Source organism: Xenopus laevis, chromosome 1L (assembly GCF_017654675.1).
Source record: "Xenopus laevis strain J_2021 chromosome 1L, Xenopus_laevis_v10.1, whole genome shotgun sequence".
Lineage (NCBI taxonomy): Eukaryota > Metazoa > Chordata > Amphibia > Anura > Pipidae > Xenopus > Xenopus laevis.
This window is the reverse complement of record NC_054371.1, coordinates 48,763,818-48,785,379: the sequence shown is the minus strand read 5'-3', so window position 1 is coordinate 48,785,379 and position 21,562 is coordinate 48,763,818. Positions and strand designations below refer to the sequence as shown.

At 38.4% G+C, this 21,562-nt stretch overlaps 1 protein-coding gene across 1 annotated transcript in view; it reads left to right on the top strand.

Moving 5' to 3' along the window:
- LOC108698837 (teneurin-3) overlaps positions 1 to 21,562 on the top strand; it is a 321,882-nt gene that overhangs the window by 43,715 nt on the left and 256,605 nt on the right. The window contains exon 2 of the mRNA XM_018230688.2: positions 17,507 to 17,547. The gene's annotated coding sequence lies outside the window, so the exon portion shown is untranslated. The remainder of the gene's footprint in view (positions 1 to 17,506; positions 17,548 to 21,562) is intronic.

The window sequence follows — 21,562 nt, the reverse complement described above, 5'->3', positions numbered from 1 at the left end:
TCATGCGAGTCAATTGAGCCCTTGTTTTCTATGAAGAAGTTTTAACTGCTGGCAGTGATCAAGTTCTAATTTTCATGCTTGTTATATTCTCTTGTCAGCGTGACTCCACTTGGAAAAATCATGCTGAATACTTTAATAATATATTGGTTTTGTTTTAAAGGGGCCGTGTATATATAAGGGTATGTTGTTACACATTCACCTTTATAAGGTGTTACTAATGCATAAATATTGTACAGGTACAGGACCTGTTATCCAGAATGCTGGGGACCTGGTTTTCTGGATAACGAATCCTTCCATAATTTTAAAGGATTAATTATATTTTAATTTGGACCAAGTACAAGGTACTGTTTTATTATTACAGAGAAAAGGAAATCATTTTTAAAAATTTTGATTATTTGGATAAAATGGACTCTATAGGAGATGGCCTTTCCATAATTTGGAGCTTTCTGGATAATTTCTGGTAAACGGATCCCATGCCTCTATATGTAAGTACACCTACAACACACATAAGCGTGTCAACATATAATAATTTAATCTAATAATATAACATGACTATGGAGGCTTGCTTAAAGGGGTGGTTCACCTTTAAGATAGCTTTTAGTATGTTTTAGAATGGCTCGGTCTAAGCAACTTTTCAATTGGTCTTCCTTATTTATTTTCTCAAGTTAGTTTCTTTAGTCACTGACCCCTTATAAAATCAAATGTTCTATAAGGCTACAAATGTATTATTATTGCTACATTTTATTGCTTGTCTTTCTATTCAGGCCTTCTCCTATTCATATTCCAGTCTCTTATTCAAATTAATGCACGTTTACTAGGGTAGTTTGGACCCTAGCAACCCGATTGCTGAAATTGTAAACTAGAGAGCTGCTGAATAAAAAGCTAAAAAACTCAAAAATAAAAAGTGAAAATAAATTGCAACTTGTCTCAGAATATCACTCTCCACGTCATAATAAAAGTTAATTTAAAGGTGAACAACCCCTTTAATGCCTGCCCAGAGCAGGGTGTAACTTTAAGTATATGAGTTGTGTACTCCCCCCTCTTCCCATAGTAAATGAGCCCATTGTTCAGTAGATGTGAATACGCATTAGGATCATCAGTGAGCCCCACAGTATGAAAATACAGATTTAAAGCAATATTGTCATTAAAATAAAAGCGTGCATGAGCTCAATATGTATTAATGATTACATAAAGTACGTCCATGCTTCAGTTCTATCCATGGGATAAGCTCTGTTTGCGAAGGCGTCTGTTTGTAGTTCTCATGTTTTTTTTTTTTTTAAAGCAGGCGTTTGATTTGCCAGTGTCATGTCACAAATACCTTTTTTTTTTTTTAGGAAAAAAATGAGAAGATTTTACAGTGTATCATGCAACTGCCGTGCTATATAGCCTGCACACAACAAACAAATCTGCCTTTCACCTATTTCATCAGCAGCCGTGAATCACACTTAATATGTGACATGCAGAAGGCAAGGTCAGACTCTTAAAGAAGGAATTCACACAGAAAAACACATTTCCTAATCCTGTCCTCACAATAGCTTTCTGATCATTACTAGCCAGTTAGTCTTTTCAGACAATTTTGACAAGACAGACTTTTTGTCAGTTATAATTTCATCGTTGCCCTTCACTGCAGCCCTTTAGCCTCCTTACAAATGACACCATGACATTAGGTCCCATGCTAAACCTTGGCCTGCACGAGGGGAGAAAGCTTGAATGACTGCTTTTCATGAGGCATTTCATCATTAACGTTTAATATGGCGTGTCAAGCAATAGTGTGCTGTCTTATGTATTTTATTATCTCATAATGTATATTGTATAATCCTTACATTTTTATACATTAATAAGCGCTGCATATTTATCAATTGTGTCAGGGGGTTATTAGAGTAGTTAATTTTAGACTTTTTCTCTACTAAGGAACATATTCGCAGTGTTTAAATCCGATTTCAAGTGGGGGTTCAACCATAGTGATCATGCATAGAAAATAAACTGTTCGCTATATACTTTCTGAAAATCCATTTCTTTCTATACATTGAAATAAGTTTTTCTTGTCTTTTACTTTGCTGCCAATCGGGTTCTCGCTTTTTTACACACATGCGCACGTACATACGAAGCTCAGAGCTGCAGAATGTGTCAGTGTTGGATAAATATGTGTTCATCACAATAATACAGGTATGGGATCCGTTATCTGCAAACCTGTTATCCAGAAAGCTCCGAATTGCGTGAAGGTCATCTCCCAAAGACTCCATATTAATCAAATTTATAACCCAATTAATTTATAACCCAATTAAAAATGATTAGCCTTAGCCTTACAGAACATTTGATTTTAGAAAGGGTCAGTGACTAAAGAAACTTACTAAAGAAAATAAATAAGGAAGACCAATTGAAAAGTTGCTTAGAACGAGCCATTCTAAAACATACTAAAAGCTATCTTATATTATTATATTACATTATTATATGTTGACACGCTTATGTGTGTTGTATGTGCACTTACAGATAGCGGTATGGGATCCGTTTACCGGAAACCCATTATCCAGAAAGCTCCGAATTACGGAAAGGCTGTCTCCCATAGAGTCCATTTTATCCAAATAATCAAAATTTTTAAAATGATTTCTTTTTTCTCTGTAATAATAAAACAGTACCTTGTACTTGATCCAAACTGAGATATAATTAATCCTTACTGGAAGCAAAAGCAGCCTATTGGATTTATTTAATGTTTACATGATTTTCTAGTAGACCTAAAGGGGTTGTTCACCTTTAAATTAACCTTTTGTATGATGTAGGGAGTGATATTCTGAGCAAAGGTGCAATTGGTTTTCATTTTTTTTATCATTTGTAATTTTTGAGTTGTTTAGCTTTTTATTCAGCAGCTCTCCAGTTTGCAATTTCAGCAGTCTGGTTTCTAGGGCCCACATTATACTAGCAACCAACCATTAATTTGAATAAGCTACTGGAATGTGAGAGGGTCTGAAATGAAAGCTGAGAAATAAAAAGTAGCAATAACAATACATTTGTAGCCTTACAGAGCATTTGTTTTTTTTAAATGGGGTCAGTGACCCCCACTTGAAAGCTGGAGAGAGTAAGAAGAAAAAGGGAATAATTCAAAAACTATAAATAAAAAAAATGAAGGCCAATTGATATGTTGCTTGGAACTAGCCATTCAATAACATAAAAAAGTGAAAGCTGAACCACCTCTTTAAGGTATGAAGATCCAAATTACGGAAAGACCCCTTATCTGAAAACCCCAAGTTCCAAGCATTATGGATAACCAGTCCCATACCTGTAATGATAATAAGGAGAAATAGCATTTTCAGTGCAGGCCGAAAAAATAGGAATGCCCTGAATCCAGGATTTGATGTTTAGTGAATATACGTATTCAACAGAAAAATAAAAGGGTGCTGCAAAATATATTTAAGTGATGATTTGGACTCGTTCAGGTCATTGGGGAATAACTAGCATTAAAAAAAAAAAAAAGAAAAGATATTCTGCTTTAGCAGTGACCAAATACAATGCCCTTAAACTGGGTAGAATTACACTGAAACTAGCAATGTTCTCCCAGAATTCCTTTCTCCATTGTTTGCACAGTTTTTGTAGATGGCAGTGACATTTACTGAGGCTGTTGTCTTACAGACTTCATCCATGGCAAACATTGACCATTTATCTATTGGAAATGAATCTTTTCACACTGCTGTTTTACTCAGACGTAAAGTCTTTTAATCTAAATGAGTTGTCAGCCTTTTCTCCTTGGTAATGATGGAATGTAGGCTGTGACCCTTGTATCTGTTATGTAATAAACAGCAGTGTATTATTAATCCAGATACATTCATGTTCCATTTACATGCTTACAGTCACAGGTATGGGATCCATTATCCGGAAACACGTTATCCAGAAAGCTCCGAATTATGGGAAGGCTGTCTCCTGTAGACTATATTTTAATGAAATCATTCAAGTTTTGAAAAATGATTTCCCGTTTTCTTTGTACAGGTATGGGATCCGTTATACGGAAACCCTCTCTACAGTATGTTCCGAATTACTGAAAAGCTGTCTCCCATGGACTCCATTATAATCAAATAATCCAATTTTTTTAAAAATGATTTCCTTTTTCGCTATAATAATAAAACAGTACCTTGTACTTGAACTCTACTAAGATATAATTAATCCTTACTGAAAGCAAAACCAGCCTATTGTTTTTATTTAATGTTTACATGATTTACTAGTAGTGTGAAGATCCAAATTACTGAAAGACCTATTATCCAGAAAGCCCCAGGTCCCGAGCATTCTGGATAATAGGTCCCATACCTGTAATATTAAAACAGTACCTTGAACTTGATCCCATCTAATATATAATTAATTGTTACTGCAAAACTATCTTATTGTGTTTAATTTAATGATTAAATTATTTTTTAAGCAGACTTATGGTATTGAGATCCAAGTTATGGAAAACCCCAGGTCCCGAAAATTCAGAATAACAGGTCTCATACCTGTAACTCTTGTTTTTCCTTTTATCGCCTGCGCTCACGCGAAATCCGTTGGTTTCCACTTACCTGCTCATTTTCTGCATAGTAGCTGCTGATCAACCTATTATATGGTATGGGCCATGCACCTAATGAAGTAGCCGCTAAGTGTACACTGACCATGCATTTAAAACAGCCAAAAGGATTTCTTGACATGAATCTTGATAAGATAAAGCAATCATCAAACCACTTTCCATTTCTGTACATAACCTTAAGCGCCCCTTCTGGAATAAATCATGTAAGGTTATGTACCGGAGTGGAGAGCATCATTATGCTTGCTTTATGTTGCTAATATATTCTTCTCCCCTCTGCTAAGGCATGGAGCACAACAGTTAAGTCTGTACCATTTTTACACAAAGAAATTGTATCAAAACAAGATATCTAAAAGCATCTAACCGACGACTGCCTCCTTTTTATACAGATCCTGGGTACAAGTAACTGCTAAGAAGTAACTGAAATCCATAACTATGCCATTCTTCATTTAGTGATCCCATTAAATTGTGTGATGGGTAAAAACAATAAGTACGAGAAGGCCATTTTAAGTCTTATTACAGTGTGTTGCTAATGCACATCAAAATGAGGTGCAAAATTGCCCTGCTAAATAAGAATAAGGACACGCGCTCGTAACAATACATTTGCTTTCAGTAATTTTGTAATTTTGCTTTGGCCAGTTTGCATAAAAACTACTACCGCTGCATTAGCAAATAATTTCTACCTCAATTCCTGTGCCAATTAACACGCTAGCAAATCAGTGGGGAATGATTTGACCCTTTTACATCTCTGTGCATTTGCGATGCTTAGAAAAGAAGCATAGAATGTAGAAGCCATTGTGGTATTTGGGGCTGGGTTATCCTAATGAGCGAAAAGATCTAAAGGTCACATTAAACTCAGGCTGATCCTTCTGCTCTTCTTCTTTTTTTTTTTTTCTTATGAAATATTTTTGGTAGCAAAGTTGTTTCTATAGATTTATTCTTGACATTGATTGATTAATACATCTCACTATTCTCCCAGTTCTAATAAATCTCTTTGACAAGAATGAAGACATTGTGACATTATACTATGACCTTCTCTAAGTGACCCCATATGTTCTGTTTATAGGTTTTTACCATAATTAAGCAATGATTGCATGCAGTCTATAGGCTCCTGCTTGGTGTTCCACAAATTGGATTGGCAAGGCTTACTTGTGTGGTTTTTCTAATGCCTGTGTTTAATGTACTTAAAGGGATTCTGTCGTGGGAAAACTTTTTTTTCAAAACACATCCGTTAATATTGCTGTTTCAGCAGACTTCTGCACTGAAATCTGTTTTTCAAAAGAGCAAACTGATTTTTTTCATTTAGTTTGAAATCTGTCATGGGGCGAGACATATTGTCCATTTCCCAGGTGCCCCCAGTCATCGTGCTCTGATAAACTTCAGTGACTCTTTGCACTGCAAGTTGGAGTGATATCACTCCCCCCTAGCAGCCCATTAGCAGAACTATAGGAAAGTAACCAGATAACACCAGCTCCCTGGTAGATATAAGAACAGCACTCAATAGTAAAAATCCATGTCCCACTAGGACTCCTTCAGTTATATTGAGTAGGTGAAACAATAGCCTGCCAGAAAGCTGTTCCATAGTGCAGCACTGACTCATTCTGAAAGCACATGACCAGGCAAAATGACCTGAGATGGCGCCTACACACCAATATTACAACTAAAAAATACACTTGTTGGGTTAGGAATGACATTTTACATGCAGAGGGAATTATTTAAAGTGTAAACAGTGTAATTTAGAAATAAAAACGACACCATAAACATGACCCTTTAAGGAACCTAGTCCATTTGGAAAGGAGGTGCGATTGTATTGCAAAATAAATAGCTACTAGCAGAAGGGAACTGCAGACATAACAAAATGCTGAAAATAGAGTCACACTTATCTTATCTCTTAACTCGAGTTGAGTTGTCAGCATCTTAACTTCAGAGTCAATGTTTAAAATTGTGGAGTCATTGGTATATCACAAGGACAAATTACCAGTGGATTTCTACACGTCTCAGGAGAACTGTATAAGTCTTGTGATTAATGGAGCAGGGCTGTCATCAGGGGACTAATTGAAGGCACTAGAGTATAGGAACGGTCTCTTAGGAGAATTCATCCTCCTCTTTACCGCTGCCAGATCTTAGCTTCCTTATCCTTTATTATTAGAGAATTGATGGGCAACAGGCCTCCTTAGACAATATTCAATAAATATATGCGATTTGCTCCTGCTGAGAAAGCATATTTTGTTGCACAGCAACACCCACTCAAGAATACCCCAGTCTGCTGAGAAGGAAAGAAACTGCTTTGCTTCTCAGGTTTAATACAATATCATTATTTATGCACTATTGTGCACCATTTACTGGCTATACCTTCATTTCTTCCCCCACAATGTAATTTTTGAGTTGGGTCCAGTTCTCTTTCCTATTATTACGTTAAGTGCATTGCATGAATATGAGTAGTGTTCAGGGACAGGTGGAGATGGTTGATGATTTGAGGGATTTCAATTTTGCCTTGAGTGGGAGGGTTGACTGAGCAAATGGAAAACCTTAATATCTTTACTTACTGGCATATACATTAAATATCTTTTTAAATACAGTCTGCTAACTCTAACCTGCAAAATCATATTTTTTACCAAGAGCCAGTAAATGCTTCCAAACTTATATCCAAATTGAGTCCATTAGTTCTCAAATAAACTTAAATCTGCCCCTTTCTTGTCACTACAGTTTATATTGGATTTCCTCTCTTCATCATTAATCCTTCTTTCTATATTGGTGGTTTAGATCCACCTATGATCCCCATAGAGAACAAAATTCTGTGTATGCAGATTCTGACATACGCCCCTTGACTTGGATGGATTGTGTTCTAAAGCTAGTTTTGGTCACTAGTAACTTGACCTTGAGGCAGAGCCACCTGTTTGGCTCTTCTGTGCTGATTTTTCTGTGCTGTGGAGCATAATCTCTATACTCTCCCACCGGTAACTCCCTTTAACTCCCGTACTCATATCTTCTCATGTCAAAATCTGAGTTGTGACTCTTTGTGAGGTTATAATTTATAGAGGCCATGTCAAATAAACTTTGTTTTTCACCTCAAGTGATATCTGGTAACATACTCTCTGACAATCCAAACATGTCACTCATTTGGTGATACTTGTATACTTGAGTAGGCAAAAGAGAGAGTTTAATGTAGTTCTCAGCTTCTATTTAACACAACCCTACCCTGTCCTAACCTTCATAGAAATATATACTGGTCAGAAACATACACCTTATTCATTGCTTTTAAGTTACTGCGCCCAGGCATACTTTGTGCCCTATATTTTTTTTACATCCAGGATATAAAGAAAAGTCAGTTCTGCTAAAGGGGAAGTGCTATCAGTGACAGAAAATGAAAGATGTGATATGGCTTCCAGAGAAGGTGTGAATTATATTTGTAACTGTAACTGATGATGGTAACAAGATGGTTTCACTGCAATCTTATCACTAAAACTTTTATGGGCTTATGTAATAAAAGGCATTACATTTGGGGGGTGCAGTAACCCATAGCAACAAATAAGCATTACATTTACTGCTCACCTGTTTAAAAGGATCCAAGTACAAGAATGTGTGTGCTACAACCAACTCTCAGTTCCAGGGGTCAAACATATAGTAGAGAAGAAATCACTGCAGCACCTCTGTTGCAAAAGTGAAAAAGTTGTGTTTATTTGCTCAGTAACCAACGGTTACTGACCAAATAAACACAACTTTTTCACTTTTGCAACATAGAGGTGCTGCAGTGATTTCTTCTCTACCTGTTTAAGAGGAAACATCTTATTGGTTGCTGTTTCTGGGCAAACTAAGGGGGAAATGTACTAACCTGCAAAAAATCGTCCGCAACGGTTTCGCACCCATCGCTATACTTCGCCAGATGAAAATTTGCTCAGACAACACGGTTACGGCGAACTTTCGCTAGCGATACTTCGGCAATCAAAGCGAAGATGCGCTAGCGAAACTTTGTTAGAGGTCTTCGCTCAGGCTAATTTGCATATGGTGGAAAATTATAAAGTTGAATGGACGTATATGTTGCAGCAAATACATTACATTACACAACCAGCGTTTTTTGGAACTTAGAAACTTATTCCACTAAAAATATGATGTAAGTAACAGAAGATTGAGGAAGATCTATGCACTTTGCCTGGTGTGAGCTGGCGAAGGCAAGTCTGGTGAAAGAGGTAACGTTCAGTAAAATCCGCATCTTCGTGAATTTGCGGAGTAACGTCCATTCGCCAGAGCAAAAATTCACCTGGCGATAGAGTGAATGAGCGAATGAGTGCGAGTGTCTGTCTCTTCCGCTAGCAAAGTTACGTCTGCACCCGTTAGTAAATCGGCGAAGTACCTGAAAGTGGTAACACTGGCGAATTGTGGCCAGCATTAGTCACTTCGCCCTTTAGTAAATCTGCCCCTTAGTGCCTTTTATTTCATATAGGTATAAAATGAAACATATAAGATTGATATTCACTATAATTTGCTTTCTTGTTTTGACAAGCACTGCAGCAATTTCAATAATTATATTGGTACACCTTTGAAGGTTTGATAAAGGTTCTTTTTCTTTGAATCATAATTCTAGCTGCAGTAAAGGATACTAGAGAGTCCCAAATCCTCTGGCCTCTTGACATGATTTTCCACCTCATATATTCTCTCTTTGAGAGGTCTATACTTCTATACCTTCTTTTAATGTGGTTTTGAAAATTGTAAGATAAAATTGTGCTTAAACACAAATACATTCTATACATAGCCATGAAATATACTTTATATTTTAGGTTTTATTTTATGACACCTTAAAGCTTTTATGATTGATATTTTGTAAAAAACCCAAATGACCACTTTTAATGGGGATGTTCCCCTTTCTGTTAATTTTGTTAAAGGGATACTGTCATGGGGAAAAAAAAAATTCAAAATGAATCCGTTAGTAGTGTTAATCCAGCAGAATTCTGCACTGAAATCCATTTCTCAAAAGAGCAAACAGATTTTTTTTATATTCAGTTTTGATATCTGACATGGGGCTAGACATATTGTCAATTTCCCAGCTGCCCCAAGTCATGTGACGTGTGCTCTGATAAACTTCAATCACTCTTTACTGCTGTACTGCAAGTTGGAGTGATATCACCCCCTCCCTCCCCCCCCCCCCCAGCAGCCAAACAAAAGAACAATGGGAAGGTAACCAGATAACAGCTCCCTAACACAAGATAACAGCTGCCTGGCAGATCAACACTCAATAGTAAAAACCCATGTCCCACTGAGACTCCTTCAGTTACATTGAGAGGGAAAAACAGCAGCCTGCCAGAAAGCATTTCACATGACATGGGGCAGCTGGGAAATTGACAAAATGTCTAGCCCCATGTCAGATTTCAAAATTGAATATAAAAAAATCTGTTTGCTCTTTTGAGAAATGGATTTCAGTGCAGAAGTCTGCTGGAGTAGCACTATTAACTGATGTGTTTTGAAAAAAAAACACGTTTTCTGATAACAGGTTCCCTTTAAAGACAGATGTCTTATATCATTTATTTGCCTTCCTATTCTACCTATTAACAGAACAAATCAAGAAGACTAATTGTAAATTTAAAGTCTTTAGAAAATGCATCAGTACATCATACTAAAATTATATTATGTTTATTGCTACTGAAGAGGCTGCTCATTTGCTGAAAGTGACATGAGAATCTCCTCAACCATCTTGATTTTAATTACAAATCTCTGAAATGTGCAGAGGTGAAAGATGACAATTAGCACCTGTTTAGCAATGCTGACTATATTAGACCATTTTTATGTTAAATGAATAAAACATTGTTAGACATTTTGGAATGTTAAATACCCCTGCAGTTCAAAGGGCAAAGACTGTTGCATTCACAATGGACTTATTTATTTTTATTCCTCTGCTGTAAGCTTCCATGCTTTTTAATATTTGCAGCTGATTGTGAGGTTATCCATGGGACAGAACACTTAGCTTTTCTGTACACCAGAACGAGAAGCAGTTGGTTACATGTGTTGCTTTAGGCATTTTCAGCATTTCAAAAAAGTATTTTAAGATTGCAGAGCTACATATGGATATGAATTGGTTTAATATCTACATACTTATGTTATCAAAAAGGTGATTGTTATAGGCGATGTTCACCTTTAAATTAACTTTTAGTATGATGTAGAGAGAATGGCTGTCCCCATGGCTACACAGCAGCTTGTTTATATAAACTATAGTAGTCTTTCAGAAGCAAACATGCTAGTTTTACCAGTACAGGGGAACACAACATTATATTTTCATTACTTTAAAACACATTACTTTTTTGGTGTTACTGTTATTTTAAGGACTTCAGGAGTGGAGCGGCCTGTACCGTCTTGGATGAGAGGAGGAGAATCCTGGCAGCAGTATTTAATACAAACTATAGTGGGGGAGATGGACGTTAGGGAGACCACTTAGTAAAAAGTTGCAGTAGTCCAGACAGGATAGGATAGGAGCATGTATGAGCGTCTTATCTGTTACTTGTGAAAGAAAGGGACAGATTTTGACAATATTGCATAAGAAAAAATAATATGGTCAGAGAAGGAGAGAGAGGAGTCAAAGATTAGCCCCAGGCAATCTGCCAAATTAGTTAATGAGCATAGAGTTAGTAAAGGGGGGAACAGGACCAGGCTTAGGTGGAAAGATGCTTAGTTCAGTTTTTAAAATTAGATACTGTTACAATTTATTTCTATTAATCAAGGCAACATGTAACTCTGCTTTCCAATTAAGGAAAATCATTCTTCCAATTCAGACATTGATAGGGGATTGTTCCTCTCTCGGCAGTGGTTACCAACACTGTTGTTCAATAGTAGATACGTAAGTAAACGTGAGAGTACGTTATCCCAGCACAGTTGCTTTCTACTCTCCCGTCGTACCTGGCCTTCAGACAATAACAGAGTTGTTTCTGCTGCAGCTGAACAAGTGCTAAGTGGCTGGGTTTCCCTGTTGTTTTCATAGGGGCCGGCATGTTGCTGAGTAGAGGATACTATAAATGAGATACAGTCTTCTTCTGGTTGAATGCAATAAATCAAGGGCTACTCTATGAATAACAGGAGGTTCAGAATTGTAGCCCTGAAAGAGAACCTTTTGCTACCATGCTGTGCTTGCCAGTCAGTCCAAGAGGAATGCTAATTATTGTGCCATGGACAAGTATGCTCCAATCATGTTTTGAAGCTCTGTATAGATTTCTGGCTGCTGGTACAACGAACATGATCCACAGCTGTGTGAATTTTTCTGGAAAGAGCATAATAAATTAGTCCTGTAAAGGAGGGCTGAGCTAAGCTGGCCCTCAAACCCCACAACACCACACGTTTTTGAGATCTCCTCGTCTGTATTTCCTTTAACTGTGGGGCTAGGGATTTGGTGTCCAAGTGTTTCTCACTACAACTCCCTTTGTCTTCAGCTGGAAGGCAGCAGCAAAGGAAGAGGTTCACCGCAATACATTATGTGAATTTTCAAAATGTTATTTTCTTCAGCACAGTGTTGCTTGTATTACAAGGAGACGCCATTAACAAAAGACTTGCTATTTGTAAGTAGCAGGGCATGGCATGGAATCAGAACACTGTCGCTTAGAAAGCATTGTTGGGTATGGCAGGACTTGTAGTATATCCAAATGTCAATTTTCTCTATGTTGCTGAAATGTTTGAACCGTGCCCGAGTTATTTATTTTCTTTCCGGATCAGACACTGCAGTAAGTGCCTCGGCTCTGAAATGCCTCCATCCTTGTTATGGCAAAGGAAACTCCGGGAGTGCATTTCACAGGCTTTGTATTCTGCCGTATTAACGCAGTGGTAAATCTGTCATTTTGTTTTCTGTCCATTTCTGTTGACCACTGATAAATCAGTCACTGAATACGGGAAGACTCTGAAAGTACTTAGAGCACTAGACAAATATAGCAGCATACGTCTTGATCTCGGGCGGCTAAAAGCAAAATTGCATACACTTTCCTGATGCTCAGGAAGGAACTTTCAGATTTTGTCTCTTAAACTTTTATATCAACGTAACTGCTCTTATCAACATTGTAGTCGTCATTCTTCTGATTTTTACCCTGACTTGATTTTTCTTTATTTCTTTCTCTCTCTCTCTCTGTTCATCTGAGGAACTCTGGGAAATGACTGTGGTTTAGCAAAGGCTCCGCTCCATGCAGCCTGCAAAGATACAAAAGTGGGCTGACTCTTCTCTACAAGTGTTTTTCTCTCACTTAAGTCTTTTAATCCCACCTGTTATTTTTTCTCAGTTATAGCTACACAATATTTGTATGTGCCTGATTAATTCTTGCCTACACCCTTATGAGTTTTAGCCCCCTTTATTTTATTTTTTTTGTCTCATTGAGACTCAGGCGTAGGATTCAAGATTAATAATTTGCGGTTAGGATTCCACGACAGAAGTGTCGGCACAAATGAGGCATGATTGCAAAATACTTCATATAAATAAGTCATTGTTAGGAGCAGTTTGAAAGTTTGTCTTGGCTGTGCGTGCAGCATTCATTAAATTGTTTGTTAAATAATGTATTCAGATTAAGTAGTGTTTCCCAGCTTCTCCGTCAACCATTATGTGTTCTAGTAAATTAAAGAGAGAGAACCTTTGTCAGAGTTATAATACTCAAACTGACATCTAATTCCCCTAGACAATAATTCTTTCTCTAATTCTTTCCAGTCTTTCCATTTATTGATTCTTTTGTAGACCGTTTTCCATTGAATCTGCCATAACTATTACCAGTTAAAAGTGTGAAACATACCACGTCTGACCCTGCATTATACTGTAAGTGAATGCTTTCTGCTATAAAATCTGGCATTTAAGCAGCGACTGTAAGTGAATGCATTATCTGGAATAAAATGGTTAATGGGGTTGAAAAGCAAAGCACTTGTTTTTTGTTTCTTTTAAACCAAAGGTAAAGAACATAGGTCACAGAACACTGAGTAAAGATTGAATTCTGTAGCAGCAGTTTTAACTGGAGGTGTTGCTATGGGTAACTCGGTATGTATGCAGGATTCTTGTTTGCACAAATCTTAGCACCCAATATCTGTTTACAAAAGCCATCAATATCAATAAGATCTTATATAACCACATGTCACTTATGCTAAATGATCATTTCAGAGGTTAGTTGGAGGACATTTCTTCTCACTTTCTAAATACTTATGCAGTGAGTAGGAGATGAAATAGTACCTGGTACGTGATCCAAAGTAGGACATTATTAATCCTTATCGGAAGCAAAAACAGCCTATTGGAGTTATTTAAAGGAGAAGGAAAGGTTAAAACTAAGTAAGCCTTATCAGAAAGGTCCACCTAAATATACCAGTAAACCTTCAAAGAAGTTGCTGCTTTGAGTCCTCTTTCAAAAGAAACACTGCATTTCTTTCCTTCTATCTTCTTCAGCTTAAACCTGCAATGAGTGAGCAGGGAGAGACTCAGGCAGGAAGTGATGTCACACCAAGCTAATACTGCAGCTGCTATCCTAAACAAACAGAGATGCTAGAGCTTTTTACTCAGGTATAGTAAAACATGCTACAGAATAAATATAGCATTCTAGCTTGCACTATTGCAGCTAATCTGTTGGCAAAATGCCTCCATAGCTTTCCTTCTTATTTTAGTGTGTAAACGATTTTTTCTAGTAGCACATCCAAGGTATGAAGATCCAAATTACGGAAAGATCTGTTATCCAGAAAACCCCAAGTACCGAGCATTCTGGATAACCGGTCCCATTCCTGCATGCAGTATGCCTGTCCATCTGCTCTTAGTCCAACCTGAATTAATCTCAGGGGACAACTGTTAATGAATGGGAGCAGTGTTTAGTAACTTGCTCTAAATGACCCCAAGTTGGTTCTGTTTTGTGGCACCAGAGAGAATGTGTAAAATAAGGCAAGTAATTGGGCAGGCCTTGTGTCTCTTTTTTAAATACCAATATGATGATAAGAAATGCTCTGTAATAAACTTTACACCTGAGTGAAGGTAAACACTTCCTATAAATGGGGTTTATACTCCTGTGCATGCCAGTGTGTAATCAATAACATGTAATATGCTGGCATTTCTTGTATTATAAGAGACAGCAAAGTAATATTTAGATTTTATTTCTTATACCTGTAAATGTTTTTTAGTATCCACCCTCATGGCCTCCTTGCTCAGGGAGGACCTGTACAGCACAAGGTGGTTTAGGAAAAGCTTTTATCTTCTCCTGTAGGCTATAATCCCTCTCGTGTATCTCTGGAGCACTGCAGAAGAGAGCTGGGGAAAGCTTTTAACCGAGCCACTAAGGCAGCCAGTACCTTAACAAAGCTAAACTAACTAAACCAGTTTGAGTGGCTTTAAGAGAAAGTACCATACACTCTGTGTATTCTTTTGTCCCTTCTTATAAATGAAAAGAAAGATGATGTGATTTTGATTAGGCTCACATAGAAAATACACTCTCGGCTAGAAGCACTGGGAGTTCCGGCTGAATGACAGAATGTAGCTGGAAGCATGTTAAGTGGTGCAAGACCATCTGTACATGTTAGCAGTGCAGTAATTCCTAACACCGCCGTGACAGATGAGGTGCCAGTCGAAGCTGCGGGTCAAGGATGGATGAACTGAGGAAATTTTCCTGTGTGGGTTGTTGCATTGGTGTTCATCCTTATGGACATGTAAATGAGGTTACAGATGTACTCACTCTGTGCCTGAGGCGGGCACTTGTCAATTTCCCCCACAAATTAGCATCTGCTAATTTTATACTTCTTGGTTTGCCGCTGCGAGTGTGCAGATCAACTAACCTAAACTGGAGGGACGCCCATGCTTGGCCCTGTATCTGAGGTTGAACTACGGTTCCCAGAAGTCTCCAATGACCTTTGGCTGTATGCTGGGAGTTGCAGTTGTAGCCACATATTGGACTTCTTTTCTGTGAAAGAACTAGCGACAATGTAGCATTCAATCCAATTATATTTTATCAACAACGATTGTTTTTTCCTATTTGCAGATCTATCCGCCAGATTATATAATATATTCCTGGACTATTGATCAGCCTCACAAAATTGCCAGATTTCATAAGTTAAAGTTGTTGTTGACCTGTCTTTTATGCTTTTAATCTGTATGTCGCCTGGGGGAATGTGGTATATTGTTGACAACAGCTGTCAGTTGAAGAGTTAGACAGTTCTTTTCCTTTTCAATCTTCTGTCTTTCAATTTGACAACATGCTTCCGACCCACCTTCTTTCTGCTTTTTCTTTGTCAATCACTTCACTCCTTGCCCTCAGAAATTTCACTTTTTTTTCTCTTTATTTTTTACTTTCTTCCACACCATGGTAGAAAATGATCAAGTAATGGCAACTGGAATCCATCGTGGCTTGGTAGGCTCCACCGGGGATTAGGGGAGCACTAAAAAGCAGGCTTTCTACAATCATATCTTACCTCTTCTTTAAAATGTGTTTTTTTTTCTTACCTTTTCGCACAACTTCTATTAATTATCCAGTTCAAGTATTTTGATAACAAGAACAGGGACTCTGCAATGCTGGAAAAGCAGCAGCTATTTCGTTGGCTGAAATGATTTGTCTGATAAGGCATTGGGTCAACTGAGTGTATCTCAGCAGGAGCAGGAGGGAGGACCAGGCCCTGTTAATGTCAGATCTGCTGATATCTCACATCCAAAACAGTTGCATTCCATTTATATTACTGAAAATAAGCAATGTCAAGTGAACATTATGTGCGCACACACATTTACCTCCTGTGCACTGGCATGAATAGATGTAAGTGACAACTGCCGCATTATTATAAATTTAGGCATGGGATCAGTTATCCAGAAATCCATTATCCAGAAAGCTCTGACTTACAGAATGGCACCCATAGACTCCTTTTTATCCAAATGATTGAAATTGATTTCTTTTTTTTTCTGTAATAATAAAATAGTACTTTGTATTTGATCCAAACTGAGATATAATTAATCCTTTTTGGAAACAAAACCAGCCTATTGGGTTTATTTAATGTTTACATGATTTTCTAAATTACAGAAAGATCCATTATCCGTAAAACCCTAGGTCCCAAGCATTCTGGATAACAGGTCCGATACATATCAAAGCAAGTGTAGACCATATACTGCAAGGATGTACAACATAAATTACATACAAACAATGACAAGTATATAAGGCCCTGCCATTAAGGCTTATGGTCTTAAAAAACCTAAAAAACTTTCCATAGAAAACCACAGAAAGACCAAGAGAGTGAGCTTTTCTATTAATGGGGTTGTATTCTACAGATCTTCTATGTTTTTATAGTTTTGGAATGATTCACCTTCTGCTTCTTACCAGCTATCAGCCTGTGGTCACTGACTCGACATCCAAAAACCTATTTGTTCTGTGAAGCTACATTTGTTTATGTCGTTCAATCTACTGCATGGTTGCTAGGGTAAATTGAACCCTATCAACCAGAAACTGCAGATCTGCTAAATATTTAAAAGAATGCAAAAATAAAGAACAGATGCAGAATGTCACTTACTACAGCAGCAAATGGGAGTTTCGATTTTAATAAATAAAAACTCAACCACGTACTATTCATTCCTATGGGATTTTCGGAAGTGTATTTATCAAATGTTGAGTTCTAAATTTCACCCATTGATAGCAGTGCTTCTAAAAATCCCATGGGAATGAATAGAACTTGGATGAGTTTTTATTTATTAAAATCTAAACTCACGTTTTGATGAATCTGCCCCGAAGAGTTAATTCACTTTTACTAAGAATCTGTAGAGAAGGCCATTCTGTGCGCGGAAAGATTCATGCCATAATAAACGAATGACAAGCCCTACATTGTGGTGGATAAAATTGCCCTGCTCTTTTTCTCTTCTTTTTAAAAATATTTTGCAGTTGTTTTTTATTCAATAATAGGCTAAGATACTGAAGGGAATAGGGCAACACGCATTGATGATAATGATTATGTTGGCATTGTAGGTTATTGTATATATATATATATTTATTTATTTATTGTTTTTTTTTGTCTCTGCAGCACTTCCTGGAAACTGAGATTCATTGTCTGAAGAGCTTCTGGTAATGTATTTTATTTCTTTCTCGTATCTTATCTTCTTGTTACTGCGAAAGTTCTTCTGTTTATTCTTGGATCTCTTTTGTGCCACATGAAATAATCTATAAAGGGAGTTGACCAAAGTAAGGGAAGGGTCAAGTTATGCGCTGTTTTTGCTCATTGTGACCCTTCTAAGTAACACTTGTTCTGATGGTTACTCAGCTGCCATGTTGCTTTTCATGTGGCAGTTAATGCCAGGAGAAACATGACTCTCTGTGACCCGTGCCTAAGGGTAATGGCATACCAGGGATTTTATTGTATTTATCACAGAAAACACACAGAGAGACAACACCAGAAATTCTCTAAATCACTTCACATTAGAGATAAATGAAATAGCGGTGCTTATGCCACAGAGTAACCAGTGACAGAAACATTGTGTCATGAGGCCAGTGATTCCCATTCCCCTTAATTAGAGGGCAGCAGTTTGTGATTTGTTTATATGCAGCATATGCATTTGTATACAGGCATCATCAGTCACATAAAGATGGAGCACACTTTGCATATGATTTAGTGAGCTTTATATAAAGGAATGTCTTTGTGCTTCTGCAGACACTACCCTATTAACGACACATGCCATGTTTTGTCACCCTTGTTATTCTCCTCCAGCGCAGACAACGGGACCTTTCCATTGGTCTCACTGTGAATTGCTACCAGTAAAATATATGAACCGCGTAACGGCCGGAAAATGCAGGCGAAGACAATATCCGGCTGTTGAAATGTTTGGCTTCCAGCAATACAGGATGACACCAATGGAAAGATGTTTTGTAGATCACACGAGGAGGAGATTAAGAGCAGGGGACAAAATGTACTGTGTGCCATCAATCTAAAATTGGCCGTACACCGATCAGATCACTCAAAGACACAAAACCTGGCACACACACACTATGGTCAGAATTGCCCAAACTGCCTAATCAAATACTCTACGACTTGTATGGTCAACTTTAGGAAGGGTGCTTAAACATATATAACATATATAAATATAAACATTTATAGTGCTCAGTTCATTTAATAATTTTTATATGCTGAAGGCTATTTGCTGATTGGACACAGTAGGTGTAATTTATTATTACCTCAGATGCGAGAACACTAAAGTTGTCCTTTTGTTCTACTCTTCTCTCCTAATGAAGAATCCAACACAAGGTGCTGAATACAGCTGTGACATCCACAAGGCAGGCATTAAAGGGGAAGGAAACCTAGTTGGCGCAAAAAACCCTCCCCCCCTCCCGTGTGTTGCCCACCCTCCCTCCTCCCCCTGGCCTACCCTTCCCGCTGGGCAATTACCCCTAACTTGTTATTTACCCTTCGCAGGTCCAGTCCAGGGAGTCCACAGATGACATCTTCTTCCACGCGATCTTCTTCCTACTTTGTACAGCGTTTTGGCGCATGCGCAGTAGGAGCATTTCGCCGGTACGGATCTACTGCGCATGCGCCAAAAGTCACAATGTACTTTTGGCGCATGCGCAGTAGATCGTACCGGCGAAATGCTCCTACTGCGCATGCGCCGGTCAAAGCAGAAGGAAGATCGCGTGGAAGAAGATGTCGTCTGTGAACTCCCTGGACTGGACCTGCGCAGAAGGGTAAGTAACAAGTTAGCGGCATTTGCCCAGCGGGACGGGTAGGCCAGGGGGGAGGAGGGAGGGTGGGCAACACACGGGAGGGTAGGAGGGTTTTAACGCCAACTAGGTTTCCTTCCCCTTTAAGGACAGGAATCAATTGCATTTTGTGGTGCTCCCTAGCCTGAGCCTATGAATGACATTCATACAAGGGGTATTCAATCCTTTGTGATCCGTTCTAGTGCTACAGCTTAGCATACCTCCCAACTGTCTCGTTTTTCGCGGGACTGTCCCCATTTTGACAGCTCAACCCGCAGTCCCGGATTGTTACTGAAATGTTCCGACTTTCTCTTTGATCTCCTGCACGGAACAGCCAGAAAAAGATACACTGTTTCTAAAACTTAATTGGCTTTTGACAAAGAGCCCAGAATATATGGTAGGTACACTGAGATACATTTGTTACAATTTAAGATAATTGTAACAATTTAAGATAAGCAGGTTTATTGGGGAAACTGTAACTTGCAGCTTAAAGGGCAATTCACCTTCATTAGCTAAAATGTAATAACACATAAAAACCACAGAAATGTGTTCCATTTTTCATAACCTGGCACATTTTGTAAAATGAACATGGTAATTAGGGGGTTTGGTCACAAAATGGGCATGATCAAAAAAGTTTTGCCGCACTGTTTCAAAAATGTTTGGAGGTATGTCTTAAGGCAGAGACACGCTCAGATTTGAGGAGATTAGTCACCCAGTGACAAATCTCCCCGAAATGCCTCTCACTGGCTAGAATGTAAATCGCTGGCGGGATGGAGAGCTTTGTTTTCCAAGTCACTTCCGATTGCAATCCCTCATGAGGAAACTTTGGGACTTCGGAAAACGAAGAGCTCCGGGGGTTTATTCACCCCGAAGAAGGGGCGATTTATCAGCAGGCGACTAACTCTCCCCGAATCTGAGCTTGTGTCTCTGCCCTTAGGGGACAACCTGCTTATCTCTTAAACTATGTCAAAGTAATCTCAGTTCTGGGGGTTTTCCTTTCCCTTTTTTACACCTTAAAGGGATTCTCAGTTCATAATTAGGGATGTAGCGAACGTCGGAAAAAAAGTTCGCGAACATATTCGCGAACTTGCGCAAAAATGCGAGCGGTTCGCGAACGGTTCGCGAACCCCATAGACTTCAATGGGAAGGCGAACTTTAACATCTAGAAAAGACATTTCTGGCCAGAAAAATGATTTTAAAGTTGTTTAAAGGGTGCAACGACCTGGACAGTGGCATGCCAGAGGGGATCAAGGGCAAAAATGTATCTGAAAAATCTGCCTGTGTGTGCTTGGAAGAGATAGTGTAGGGGGAGAGCTGTTAGTGATTTCAGGGACAGATGATAGTAAGTTTGCTGGCTAGTAATCTGCTTGATACTGCTCTGTATTGGAGGGACAGAAGTCTGCAGGGATTTGAGGGACATTTTAGCTTAGGTAGCTTTGCTGGCTAGTAATCTACTGTTCTCTTTAAACAACTGCCATACGTTGACCTTGTAGGCATTGTTTGCCCAGTTTTTTTGGACGCAGCCACTGAAGCACAGTTGCCAGAAAAAATATGCCATATAAATGCTGAAAATAGTCATTTTTCGCCATACGTTGACCTTGTAGACATTGTTTGCCCAGTTTTTTTGGACGCAGCCACTGAAGCACAGTTGCCAGAAAAAATATGCCATATAAATGCTGAAAATAGTAATTTTTCGCCATACGTTGACCTTGTAGACATTGTTTGCCCAGTTTTTTTGGTTGCAGCCACTGAAGCACAGTTGCCAGAAAAAATATGCCACATAAATGCTGAAAATAGTCATTTTTTGCCATATACGTTGAGTCAACGTATGGCAAAAAATGACTATTTTCAGCATTTATATGGCATATTTTTTCTGGCCTCTGTGCTTCAGTGGCTGTGGCCAAAAAAACTGGGCAAACAATGCCTACAAGGCCAACGTATACACTACTACAGCGGTGGATACGGATTATGTAAAATATATGAATGCTGCTTGAAAAAAGTGACTCCGGTGTTTTTTCTGGAGACGGTAATATTATGGATATTTAGACAGAATGGGAACAAGGTCACACAGCTCGATGGCGGGTTGAAGAAAACAGTGTGCAAATAATGCCTACAAGGCCAACGTATACACTACTACAGCGGTGGATACGGATTACGTAAAATATATTATGGCTGCTTGAAAAAAGTGACTCCGGTGTTTTTTCTGGAGACGGTAATATTATGGATATTTAGACAGAATGTGAACAAGGTCACACAGCTCGATGGCGGGTTGAAGAAAACAGTGTGCAAATAATGCCTACAAGGCCAACGTATACACTACTACAGCGGTGGATACGGATTACGTAAAATATATGAATGCTGCTTGAAAAAAGTGACTCCGGTGTTTTTT